Source organism: Rhopalosiphum maidis, chromosome 2, assembly GCF_003676215.2.
Source record: "Rhopalosiphum maidis isolate BTI-1 chromosome 2, ASM367621v3, whole genome shotgun sequence".
Lineage (NCBI taxonomy): Eukaryota > Metazoa > Arthropoda > Insecta > Hemiptera > Aphididae > Rhopalosiphum > Rhopalosiphum maidis.
In genome coordinates this window covers 92,616,565-92,630,688 of record NC_040878.1, presented here as the reverse complement: position 1 = coordinate 92,630,688, position 14,124 = coordinate 92,616,565, and positions in this window count along the sequence as shown.

Here is a 14,124-nt window from a genome sequence, read left to right as displayed (position 1 = left end):
ACGCTGCCGAGATAATCGTAATATTAATTCCCTGCGATCGTATCGTGCGGTTTTGTTGCTGGTGCAGTTTATATACACGGTCGTTTTATAATATCACCCCGGAACTCAAAACAATATTACTTAAGTCTTCCGCTAAACGTATTTCGTAATATTATTATTATCCATTGCAATTATATGTCTTTCATACTATACTGTATTATATTATAATTATTCATTTTTTATTGTAGTTGGTATTAGTCAGGCTTGTATTCGTTACTAGCCGATGGAATCGAAGATCGTGCAGCATCGTCGTGCGTAATCGATCGGCCCCGTCATGGCTAACAACACGGATAAATGGGCTGAAGAACAAGAGCCCAACTCGTTTCTCTTGGGCGAAGATCGCAGCGTGCAGCCAGGGTTCGTCAGGCAGAACCGTCGGCAATCCGGTAAGGCGACTTTACGATATTATTATTATCATAAGCGTGTGAATGGTACTCGGTAATACATTTTTTGAGGGGAATTGAAAATTTGAAAATACGTATATATTCGTTTATTCTGTGTATTCCATATCATCGGTGGATCGTGGTAATTTGACATTGTAGTGGTATAACATTTTAGTAAACGTCCCTCTTACCAAAACTATTTTTTGCAAAAAAAAAAAAAAAAATGTTCCAAAACCATTCACTAAATAAGAACTTACAATTTAACAGTGTAGAGTGTAGACATTAACAGGATATTTGATGAATTTAGTGCCATTGAAAATTGATGAATTTCTCTATAATTATTTCTTTAAAGTTTAAATTTTCATAACTTTAAAATTATGTTTCTATCTATTTGTTTAGTTATCAAACCAAGTTTATTAATTGTAATTATGTTTTATTACTATATAATAGGATTATTATTTATATTATGTACCTATCGTACCTATATACACTATACAATAAATCTATTTTTGTTTACATTTAAAATCTTAAAAATTACCGCATTAAATTTATAAGCAGATTGGATGTTATTATGTATTAAAAAACTACGGTACACTATCCTAGTATTAGGGGATTAGTAATTAGGATTCGATAAGAATTTGGAGTCTGCGTATACACCAATGGTTATTAGGATATATTATAGTATTATCTATTTACCCGTGCTTACACTTTAAACGTAGTATGCACTTACGGATCTTGTGATTCAAAATGTGATAATATATTTTATTATGAATTCAATACACAAGAAAACACCGACTTTATTGTTGATAAAAATGATTTAATACAGTAGACATAATGTTTTTTAGTTTACAGTACTATTTCAAAACAGTATAAACACTCGTTAAAGTTAAATATTCAAGTTTTGAACTTATCTTAAAATAAACAAAAGACTATATTGTTTTATTTTTATAATTATATGTTTACCTATAATAATTATAATAGGTTTTTATTGTTATATTGTGTTAGTTACATTGTTTTGTTTTTGGATATTATTTTAAAAGAACCTAAGTTAGTGCCATAATAAATTCTGGTTTTAACATCGATTTTAGTATTTATTTTTATATCTAGTACATAAAAACCATATTATATGTATTTATAGGTATTTAAATATTTTTTGCATTTTAGCCCTTAGGTATAGTTATAAATTTTAGTCCCTATGTAACTGTTTTAAAAGATTTAATGGATATAATATGTTATAAAAATAAAATAATTTTTTAAAAATGAAACGTTTTAACAAACTGAAAAAAAAAAAATTAAATTTGTATGTACTTATCTATAAAGTAATATACATAACTATGTAGCAAAATACCTATATAATAAATAATCGTAGTTAATACAGTTTAAAACTACTGACATTCAATTAATAATGTATCACACTGTCACGTAAATAATATTTACTAGAATTACTATATGTTATTGTGGAGGGTTTTTTTTGAAGAAAAAAAAAAGATTGTGCCTAAATAAAATATTTTCATTTAGATAATTAGACACAATAATTAGGCATGGCCCCAACTACTCAATTCGCTTTTAAAATGTTGAATTTATTAGAAAGTTAATATTTCTAACATATGTACCTATATAATAATGTGTTAAAATACTATATATTTTTGATTTATTAATTCCAATCATGCGTCCTATTTATTTGTTGTGTTACGAGGAAAATAATACACTCAGGTGAAATGCAAGCGCCAAAAGCAGTTACGCGAGCTAATATTACTTAGCGTACGTTTTATTGAGATTTTATAATATAACTATCTAATAGATTTGTGTACAGTTATAATATATTGTGTTTTCTAAACAACATATTAAAATTCCGAGTCGTTTGTGTATTTATCATGTATGCAAATAATGAACAGAATAAACGCATCAAACACCTTAAATTCATATAACAAATGGCGACTTTTTTCGCTAGCAGACACTTGATGTATGGTGAGGTTTGAGTATTATTTGCGCATAGTTGCGTGTACTTTTTGAAATAAATTTCACATTAGCTTAATGAGCATCTATATTTTAGGAAGTATAATAGTTACGTCTCGGAACTTGATGTATTGAAGACTGTTTATAGGGATCCATCATGTCCCATATGTGTTACACGATTTGATTACACACAGTGCATAATAATACATACAAATAAATAATAACTTGTCTCTTACTTACATGGTTATGATTGATGAAGTTTCTACGAGTGTACGTTGTAAACATCGTAGTACAATAAGCTTGCAGGCACTATATAATATGAACATAAGACATGGGGGCAAACCGGTTGCGTAGTTGTTCATATATTTTTGTACGGTATTAATTATTAAGGCGCGCTTCCAGAAATAATGAATTATTGCATTCGAATTTTGAGTGTAGGCAGGCAGAAGCCGCCGTCTATTGATATACTACCCTAGGGACAATTTTCAGCAGTGTAAATCTGCTGGCTATGATATATTATATTTGTATCGACTCTCGATTGAGCATCGGATCGTGACCGACTGTTGTAGCGGCGCAATCGATGAATTTGTTCACAGGCATCTATAAAACTACACTGTATTGCAGACATTTTGTGGATTTTTAGTCACTCAGTTAATAAAATCTCAAACTATATAATGTTATTAATATTATATATCAGGTTACGTTTTGAAATTCGAATTATTTAAATTAAATATCAATTTAAATACATTGAATGACTTTGCATTTAATTTCTTTTGTTTTTAAGCGTAAATATCAAATCTGTTGTTTTCAATCGGCCTACATGTAACCTTGTCATTACTCATTGTTAATAATTTTATTATTTTAATTTAAGGTAGCCAATACGTATTTGACGAAAATCTATAGCTTAGCTGTATAAACAAATGGATACAAAAATGATTATTTTCTTTTTGAATTGGCTTACATTGAGTAATTTTTTGGGACCTTTAAGGCTTTAAATTCGTTCTGCAACCTTGGTATTTCGTAAATAATAATAGATATCACTTATGACCATTAATGTATAATATAATCTACTAGTTAAGGCCGTCTATTTCCTAAAAACAATAAATAATTCAAAATAAAGCAAATCTGTGCTTCTTCAAAACATTAATTTATGCACATTGTATGATATATTCACTAGACAATATTGTACATAATTATTTATACACACGTTGTATTAAAATGATACTGATTATAAAATATGATATAATTATATGTGATTGCTTTGATAAGGAACTTATTAAACTTATTTTTAAACTTATTTTTCTGAAGCTATTTATTATGGTTTATGTATCTACCTACAAAGTACAAATGTATTATACTTGTAATAACTATAGTTGAAAATTTACTACAAAATTAACAACTAAGAATACAATTTTTAATTTATTAAATATAAATATTCTACACTAGGTAGTAGTAGTAAATTATAAGAAGTAATTGTATTTCTTGTTTATGAAAAGAATAATAAATAAATTTACATTAAATATAATAAAATTGTTTCGATGAGGTATTAAATAACATGCATAAAAAAAATAGTATTAGATTGAATGTTATAGTTTTAATTTAATTTTCAACTTAAAAAATAGAATAAATATTAAATAATACATAAATTCTAAGTGTTAACTTGATATGTATATAATATTTTTTTATAAATAAGTTTTGATAAAATATATAATTTTTTTTATAAATATAAATAGCTATTTTCTAGGTTAAATACTGGAATTGAAACTATATATTGTTTCGTGATTATCATAAATCTTGACGCCCTTAAGGTTACGTCTATAAATTGACGCGACCGTTAATTTCGGATATTGGCCATGAACACGGCAGTGCAACTTTACCCGATGGTGAGACACTTCGAGCGGAACCAACGAACACGGATCGTTTGGATTATTCCTGTCCTTGACATTGATCTCTTAATAGCAATAAAGGTCACCGTAGAAGATCTATTAAAATAAAACCACAATATTAATTTAACGTTTTCATTTGGTTTGGCTTGGTTTTTTTTATTATGATACGTACAATTGAAATAAATAGATAGTTGTAAAAACCAACTAAAAACGTATAATACTATATGTATACATTATTCTATAACATAAGTGTGCACCTATAACCACACATTTATACGACCTTAATCGGTACGATATGAAAATGATATTAAGCACGTTTTGTTCCTTATAAACCTACCTATCCCGGCTATCCTTATATACGCCTCTTGACGTAATAATAAAGTTGTAATTGAAAATTATATTAAACTGCATGCACACAATATTATATTTATAATATTTTATTTCGTTATGTAAATTGCTGGACAGTTGTGTATAAATCGCACGTGGAATTGGACGTAATCCAAACAGGAAGCGATCACCTACTATAGTTATACGATATGGATGATGTTGGTAATTACTACATAAACAAATATCACATATATACATTATGTGTGTGTGTGTGTATGCGTAACACCGCGAACGGAATTTTGATGATTTATCCGGCGTGTAATATTTGAATTAAAGCCGTCGCGGATGGAATTACATTTTTAGTCGTCTGGTAGTTATAGCTGTGTATAACATAATATAGAACTGTATTGAATATGATGGAGATTTGCGCCGAATACAGGATTGCCTACACCGTTGCACAGCACACGGTACGCGACGTATTTCGTTAGTACCTATATAAATACCTGAATTATTACGAAATATAAGTATAACATATTGACGTACAATTTTTTACCAGTTTTTGTAAGCACGTGGGTTAGTAGTAAATTATTAGATATAGGTACGTCTCGTGAATCGTGTTATAGTCGCTTAATGTATATAGGCATCGATATATCTATGTATACATATTATATAATCCATCACAGAATAAAATAACAATCTCTATGAAATAAGAATATAATAGGTATATTGTCATAAATAATATAGTAAATATTTTCAGCGGATGATTTTTACAATAGAGAGGCTATAGTATTGACCGCACGGGTTTTTGCGATTACGATAATACATACATTTTTGTGTACTTATTGTTTTGTATGAGTACAACCTACCGATTAATGTGACCTAACTATTTACTTGCAGTGATCATAATATGCTATTTGTAGGCATGTTGCGCACGTGGTGTATACGGATTTTTTGTTTTAAGTTTTCTATTATTTTTATAATAATTAATTAGCGTAAAATTGCGGGAGCGATGATACAATATACAGGTGTAGGTATACACTTAACGAGATGACTGCACGACTGCGTGGGCAGTTCAAGATCTGAGTGTATAATAATTGGAGAAATTAAATTAAAAATTATTTAGAAATCTTAACGTCTCGATTGTTAGCGAAGATTAAGTTTAGTGTAGTAATATCTTAACTCATAATAGTGATAAAAGTAGTTGGTCATATTTATAATGTACTCGTATAAATTACTTATAAACAAATATTGAATAGTCTTGAAAAAAAACTAAGTTCAGATTTTTTTATGATGTGTTAAACTCTTGTATGTAATGTATGCAAATTCATATTTTTAGTTTTAAGAGCTTTTAGAAGGACATGTTATCATTTTAATTAGTGTCGTTATTTTAGTACCTATCAATATGTATACATTTGCAGTTAAAGATATATTTATTTGTTTATTATTGTGCTTAATGAATAATGATTCCTATGAGGAACTTTTATGTCGTCATCATAAGTAATACAAACGTGTGTTTAATACTTGCAAGTTGCATTATTTTGAATTAAATTTATTTTAGAGACTTTTTATAATTAGTTATAATTTTAAGAAACCACTAAGCCGCTGAGTAAGATAATTACTGTCAGCCGACAGATAATAATTATCTAGGTATTGTTTTTTTTTTTTTTTTTTTTTAATAAATAATATGTATTATAACATTTTTAAGTAAAAATATTGGTATAAATCATAGTTGATATTATGAAATCAACACCATTAGGATACCTATTATCAAGTGAAATTTGTACTTATACAAATTATAAATATTTTCATGAATATTGCGTCACTCGGGTAGTTAGGTCATTAAATTTGAGATTATTCACAAGAATTTAGGTGAAGGTGATAAATGGTAATAATTTTGATAACTAAAGATACTTATTGAGTGTTGTTATTTTCTAACAGTTTTCAAAATAGTTTTATGGTTACAACTTACATTTAACGAGTTTCTTATAGGCAAACGTGATGATTATTTGACCTAGTGCAGTGTTAAATTTAACAGTATTTTTGAATTAGCGAACTATGTATTTTTGTGACAAAAATGTTTACATGAACTACTAGTGATATTACCATTGATCATTAGAATTTTAATGATACCTACATGGTTACATATTTAAATAGTCTGAAACAAAAAGATTTTAATTTAAACTTAAATTTTAATCTTAAATTAATCTCGGTAATGTTTTAATAAAATAATATTTGTTTTTAATCTTAGCTATTTTAATATCTTTTTTTCTGATATGAATTATTAATTAAAAAAAAAAAAAAAAAATAATTTACATATCAAAAATGTTAAACTCAAAAGTTTCAGTTTTCTTTGTTAAATTATGTGCAAACTATTAAAAACAATGTATAAATTAATAAATCAGTAAATTTTAATTTATGTTCAGTAATAATAATAAACGCAATTTAAAAGTAAAATAAATCAAATGAAATAAAAAATAGACTTTAAAAGTGGCAATATACATTATGTTTACAATTAATGACCGCCGGTCGTTTATTAACAGTGAATACAATACAATTATGACAGGTAGACAGTGATTAAATGTCATAAAAACATTTAGTGATGCTAGTTCCAGGTTCTGTTTTTAATCAATAATTTGTAAAGATAGAATTAACTAATAAAAAACATTTTGATTTGTTTATTTTGCATTAGTGTTTATTAAAATGTATTAAGTATATGTAAACTTGCAACGTGTCAATATTTTGGACGATTGCATAATATATTTAGCGACTAATTTTTTAAACTTTTTTTTTGCCTTATGAAGTATACAGTACACACGTGTTATATAGTAAAGTATTATCTTAACTTAATTTTGAATAAATATAGGTAATACAATATTATTTTATTAATTTTATCAATAAAAAAAAAATGTAACGCAAAAAACCACAAGTATTTTTTTTGAATATATTTCGATCATGTTAATAAATTAATTTTCTTATAAAACAAATCAATTTAGAATAATATTTTATTATAAATTGTTTAAAACAACTTACGTAATTTAAGTTTATAACAGTACATTTAATCAGTATTTGTATACATCTGGACACATTTTAACTAGTATTGGATATAAGTTATAATCTTTTATATAGTGCCGACATAATGATAATAAATAATAAAATCACATGTGTTATAACAAATGTTGAACTGTATTCATTTAAATGTCTACATGTGTATTAAAGTTTGTATACTAAACAATAAGTGTAAAGTTGTTAACGGAAAATATTGATATTTACATTATTTTCCTTATTATTTTACACTGTTTATCTTAAATATCTGTTCATTTTGGAGTTATAGTTTTTTTTATTTTGAAAGTATTATAATTTATAAGCGTGAGTTACTTAATTACTATTATGTGAAATCTATAAAGTTTAAGATCTAACTTTAGTTAAGTAAGTATTTATTCTTTAACGTTCACAATTCTACACTGTGTCCTTAATTATTCTCCAATTAACTTACTATAAAATATATTTCTATAGAGCGAAAGGTATAAATAAAAGCACTATAAGGAAATTATAATATTCTTACCAGTTACTGAATACAAATTATATTTTTATAATTATTATTTTTTGGGTTAAAAATAAAATAAATATTTAATTTCAGATTAAGTTAGGTATTCCGAGACCTTCAGTAATTTAAGAACTATTAAATAAAACAAATATCTTAAGCATAACAAATAAGATTATTATAAATTTGTTTCAGTTTAATATTTTCAGTTTCTTATTTGATTTTTATAAAATGTTTTAAATGCTTTTAAGTATAAATCTTTATATAAATAAAATATTTGATAAAACAAAAAGTTTTAATGAATAAAATGTTTGCTTTTATATGATGTAAACGCATAACAATCTTTATAATGACAATTGTTTCATTTAATTTAGCTTAACAAGTTAAAAAAAAAAAAAAATGAAGTGTTACTTTTTGGATATTGTATTGGTTTAAGTAACGATAAGTTATATTTTTAAAATCTTTAAATCTTTATAAACAATGGTGTCGTACAAGGGCTAAAATAACTAGTTAATAAAAAATGAAACAAGGAACTTCATACGACCACGACGTGTCGATATTTATGATAGTAATCGTTGTTAGTCTATAATTAATAGTATATCGTAATACGATAAAATATTTTTATTAACCATTTAAATAATGTACGTGATATGCAAAATAAATTACGATAATAATAATTGCATAACTTGTTAATTAAAAGAAAAAATATAATATGAATCTTAATGTATTTTATTTACATTATTATATATTTTGTTGTTTTGTTATTACATGAACGCCTTACTGAGTAAGAACGCAATTTAATATACATTCATTAATTGATTATCTAGAATTTGTAGCTATATAGTGAATAGCATATCTAAGTGATATGATGCAATTTTAAAATAGCATGTTCACAAACGACAGACTCATTTTAAATACCTATTTAACGATCTATTATTTATTTAAGTTAATTAAATGTCACGTTGACATATTTTATGTATACATAAACGTTTTGTTATGTATTTATAACATTGAATTATGAACCTATTTATAAGTTAGCTATGATTAGCTAACTCGTTTTTTTGCACCTTATAGCTATTATACAAAAGCACATTATGTGAAATATTTAAATATATATATAATTTTTCAAATCATTTTGGCAGTTTATCAGACGTAGTGAGCTTGTAGATCATTAGTGTGTTACAACAATAATTTTTACGTACATTCCTCTATACGTCACATTCAATGGAATCAGATTTATTAAACTTTTCTACAAAGGTAATTAAATTTATTTATCAGATACCACTATAGAATAAAATGGAAAAATTGTACAGTACAAGGTATATCGAGAAGGCTTGTAAATGAACAACATCATACTATACTGATTGCCAAAGAAATATCCAATCTGGGACCAGTGGCGCTGATGTCATCTGAAATACCTATCAAATTTCTGTGTAGTAGTATACCTTCCACCCACTTCGACTCACCAGAGGTGGTTCTAATTCTCTTTTTATGGCTAATTATATACAATTTTCGAGTTTATCTTAAGATATAGTAGTTCAAAGTCTAGTTTTTACCAATTTCCAGCTCGAGGTGTGCCATCCACCTACTTGGATTATCTATGACATTTGTCGCAGTTGATCAATAGGATCCGGGCCACTGTGTGGGTCGACGTGGGATATGACATTTTATTTTTACTATTTTACTATTTAACAAGATGGTCTTTGTGGCATTAGTAAATTTAAAACATTTTTAATTTATGTTTTGCTACAGTGAATGCTTATAATACTTTCTATTGATGAATTACATAATAAAAATATTAGGTATATGTACAGTTATCAAGAAAGCTCTCTTGTTGAACATTTTTAATTAATATTTTTATAATATGTTATACATACTTGCTAGTATAGTGTTTATTTAACAATAATAATAATAAAAAGATACTCGTCATTCGTTTGTAGGTATATTATAGCTAGTAGCTACTATTTCTTATTTCATTTCTATAAATATTATTAACGTTAATGTTTTTTTCATAACAAATTATTTTTAACACATTGTTTTTCAATTATTAATGAGAGAATGGTTGAATAATAATATCTAATGAATATAATCTGCAATGAAACGATGCCATCATATTGATCAATTCAATTAATTTGTTAATGTTCAATTATTTTTACAAAATTTCACAATATTTAGTTTTTATTAAATCAACATATTTTTTTAAATTTAAATTTAAATTGATTTTTAAGTAACAACTAACCTTGCATGTAGAATCATACGGGCACTGAACCTACATGCATCGGTTTAAGCTCTTGAAAAAGCAAAAACGCAAAAATGTAAATAATTAGTTTATAATAATGCATGAAAATATAATCGTATACCCTGATTATTTTTAATCATGTAAATAAAATTGTAATTATATGTTTCGGTTTATTTATAAGCTATAATTTATAGGAATGCCAATATAATATTATGTGTATTGAATATTGATTATTAAGGAGTTCAACGAGCTTAGTATGTATCATAAGCCGTTAGATAGCGCTAGAATTACAAGGATGAACAACAAGCGGAATTAAAATCATAATGAGAAAATAATACAAATAAAAAATTGAATGATGAAAATATAAAATATGGCAAATCTTTCCTGAGTACAATTATTAGTTATTTTTAACATAGGTACATCATATTTTGAATTAAACATTGTGGATACATAAACAATAATTATTGTTTTCGATTTTATTGGAATTATCTTATTTAAATATAAATTGTTATATTAAATTATTGCCGTACTTCAGTAGTATTAAATTTGTAATATTCATTATTGATATTTACAATATTAAAATATTAATATAATTTCTAAGGATTAAATACACGTACTGAAGTTGTTATTTTAAAACATTGTTTTTTTAACACTATTTAAAATAAAAATATAAAAAATTAAATAGGTGTACTTATCTACTCGTACGATTTATACAATATACTATATAGTAACTTATAGTAATTTCTTACGTGTTCTTATTTTTTAGAACTTTTAATCAAAATTGATTTTTTTTTTTTGTAATTCAAAATAAATGTAAACACATGCAATTTTCACCAAATATTAATTAGCAATTACTAGATACAAATTAATTTTCAAAATATTTTGGCTCATTGTATGTTGTTTATGGATATATGATGTCAAAAATCCGGATATCTGAACCCAAGATTTAAAATCTTAATTATCTGAATAATTAAATTTTCACATATCTCATAATTATAAAGGGAAGATTTAAAATTATGTAAAATGTATAATTTCAAGTCTTACCTACTTAAATAAAACACAGTTTAAAACCTATAAATTGAATAATAAATATTTAAATTTTAAATAATTTAGCAATAAGTTTAAAATATCCGGATTATTCGGATAATTCGGATTTTATGATTCGGATTCGGGTACCCGCATTATTTGAATAGTATTGAAATTCGGATATTAGTGACTCCTCTAATTTTAAACATTTGATTTTTTTGTGTCCACTTTAAAAATAGGAAAATACACAATCAAATCACAATCGTCAAAATTACGAAAATTTTAAAGCTATTATGTAGTTAGAAATGTATAGAATATTCAACTTCAAAAAAGCAAAATAATGCATTTTATAAGCATTTTTTACTGAAATCTAAAAAAATATTATAAGCTTAATTTTTTTTATATATATTTGAAGTTAAAATTTGCTTAAAATTTTTTATTTAAATGAAGATTAATGATTTTATTAATTTTTTTTTCTGTTTGAAGAATTACGTTTTTGTAAAATGGGAGCCGTTTAGGAAGCACAAGAGTCAAGCAGCCTGTTAGGCATCTTATATTAATAATTGAAAAATAAATTACGGTAATATCAATTAAATAATAAACTATTAAAAGTCATATTTAATATACAATGACAGACCGTTTTTGCTTAGAATCGTTTTTCGTATAATATCGATATAATGATTTATTATCAGATTCAAATTTAACACATCTATTACAGTGATTTACTAAATGACGAGGTTCAATCGGAATTTACTGTATAACTACAGTGGTTAGCCACTAAGTACTTATTATTTATTTTTTTATGAATATTATAACTAACAAAAGTATATATTAATTTTAATTGACCGTTAAAAGTTAAAAAATGATTTTACCGTTAATGGATTTTGTTTTGAAAAGCAATTTAGTGGATGCTATATTAGTATGTTTTTTGAATTAATGTTTAAATAGTTATGATTAATAAATAAGTGAAAACATAAGAAAAAATGTAAGAAAACTTGGTGTTATTAATGTTTTTGACGAGGGTAAATATATTGAAATTAAAATCACCCACTTTTTAAAAGGGTGCATATTTAATGTGAAAAATTATATGAAATTTAATTAATATACATATGCCTGTCAATAACATAATATTCGATTCATCCGGTGAAATAATTAAAAACAAAAATCTTAAGGTATTCATGACATTCAGCTATAAAGAACAAAAAAAAAAAGAACTATTGTACCTATGTATTTCATAACCAATTTATTTTATTTCAAAATTTAAAAGTCATTGAAATGTATCTTACTATTAAAACGACGATGTTTCCGTCGTGGTTTTGTTAATTGTATACTAACCTATTATGAGAATTCTATAGCAATAGTTGATTTTTGTCGGTCGTTAGCGTTTAGGCTGGTAATGCCGTTCGTTGAAAATTAGATTTATGGTTAAAGTTTTGCAACACCGGGCCGTGTTAAATTAAAAGCGAAATTTACACTTTTGAATCGCTTGGTCGTGTTTTTCATTTATGCGTTAATATTGAAGTGAAAAAAAATCTCACTGTTGACATTTTTGACAGGATCTGTTATCGTCAATTTCGGCAATAGTTGGCTTTAGAAAAAGTTAATTTTTTTTCCGACAGTATTATGACAATGACTGGTAAGTGGTAATGGGGGACAGACGTTATCTACCCTTATCATCTATGACGATGGAGTTTATTATTATTATTTTTTTACAGGGACACGACCGAGTCGTTGGTTGTATTATAATAGCTGAAGGGTCTCTTAATTGATATTATACGGTTTATGTCTGTTTTCGATTTAGAGTGGGCTGGTAATGAAAGCCATTCTCTCGTTAGATTTTCGTCGAAATTATTCTGATTCCCACGTCCGCGATGTCTAATAATTGACGACCAGCCAGTGGGGAATTCGAAAATACGAGTTATGCGATTAAATAATAATAATAATTAATATCCAGGAATGTGATAATTCCAATAAATCATACGCATATTATGTCGTTTTGCAATGACATACGTGATAATGAGTGCCGACCATCATCGCCAAGGAGTTTCAGAATTAATTTCAATCTATCACTCAAAATTGAACCGGACTATATATATATTTTTTTTTGATTTATCGTTTTTTTTTTATAACAGAAGCGTATTTCTTGACAAATACTCGTGTTTCTGTATTAATAAATATAGTGTATGACTCATTGTATTAGTAGAAATAGTATTCAATCGTAAACAAAATATTTTAAATAAGAACACATAAAAATGTGACAAATAATGTTAAAAAATTGTTTCCATAATGTTGACAATCAAAAGTTATGATACATAATCGAGATACAGATAATCCGTTATTTAAATTTTGTAGTTTAAAAAAAAATATAAAATCATTTCTAAGTAATGTTATGATAATATTAATTAAAATATAATATTGATTGCTAAAAGCTTGTAAACAATAATTTTTTTATACAATGATATTTTTATAAGTTCAAATCTTTATTGTAATATTAAATTAATTATTTTTTTTTCTATGAGAATATTATAAGTGGTAAGAACAGATGGTAATAATAAATTGCATGGACATAATTATATGCATAAATATATTAAGTAGGTAGCACTTTTTATGATTTCATCGATAAAATAGATTAGTATTTATAAATTAAAAATATATTCGAAAATATTTATATTTCAATATAATACAATATTGCATTATATAGTATTGAAATCAGTAACGATATAAAAA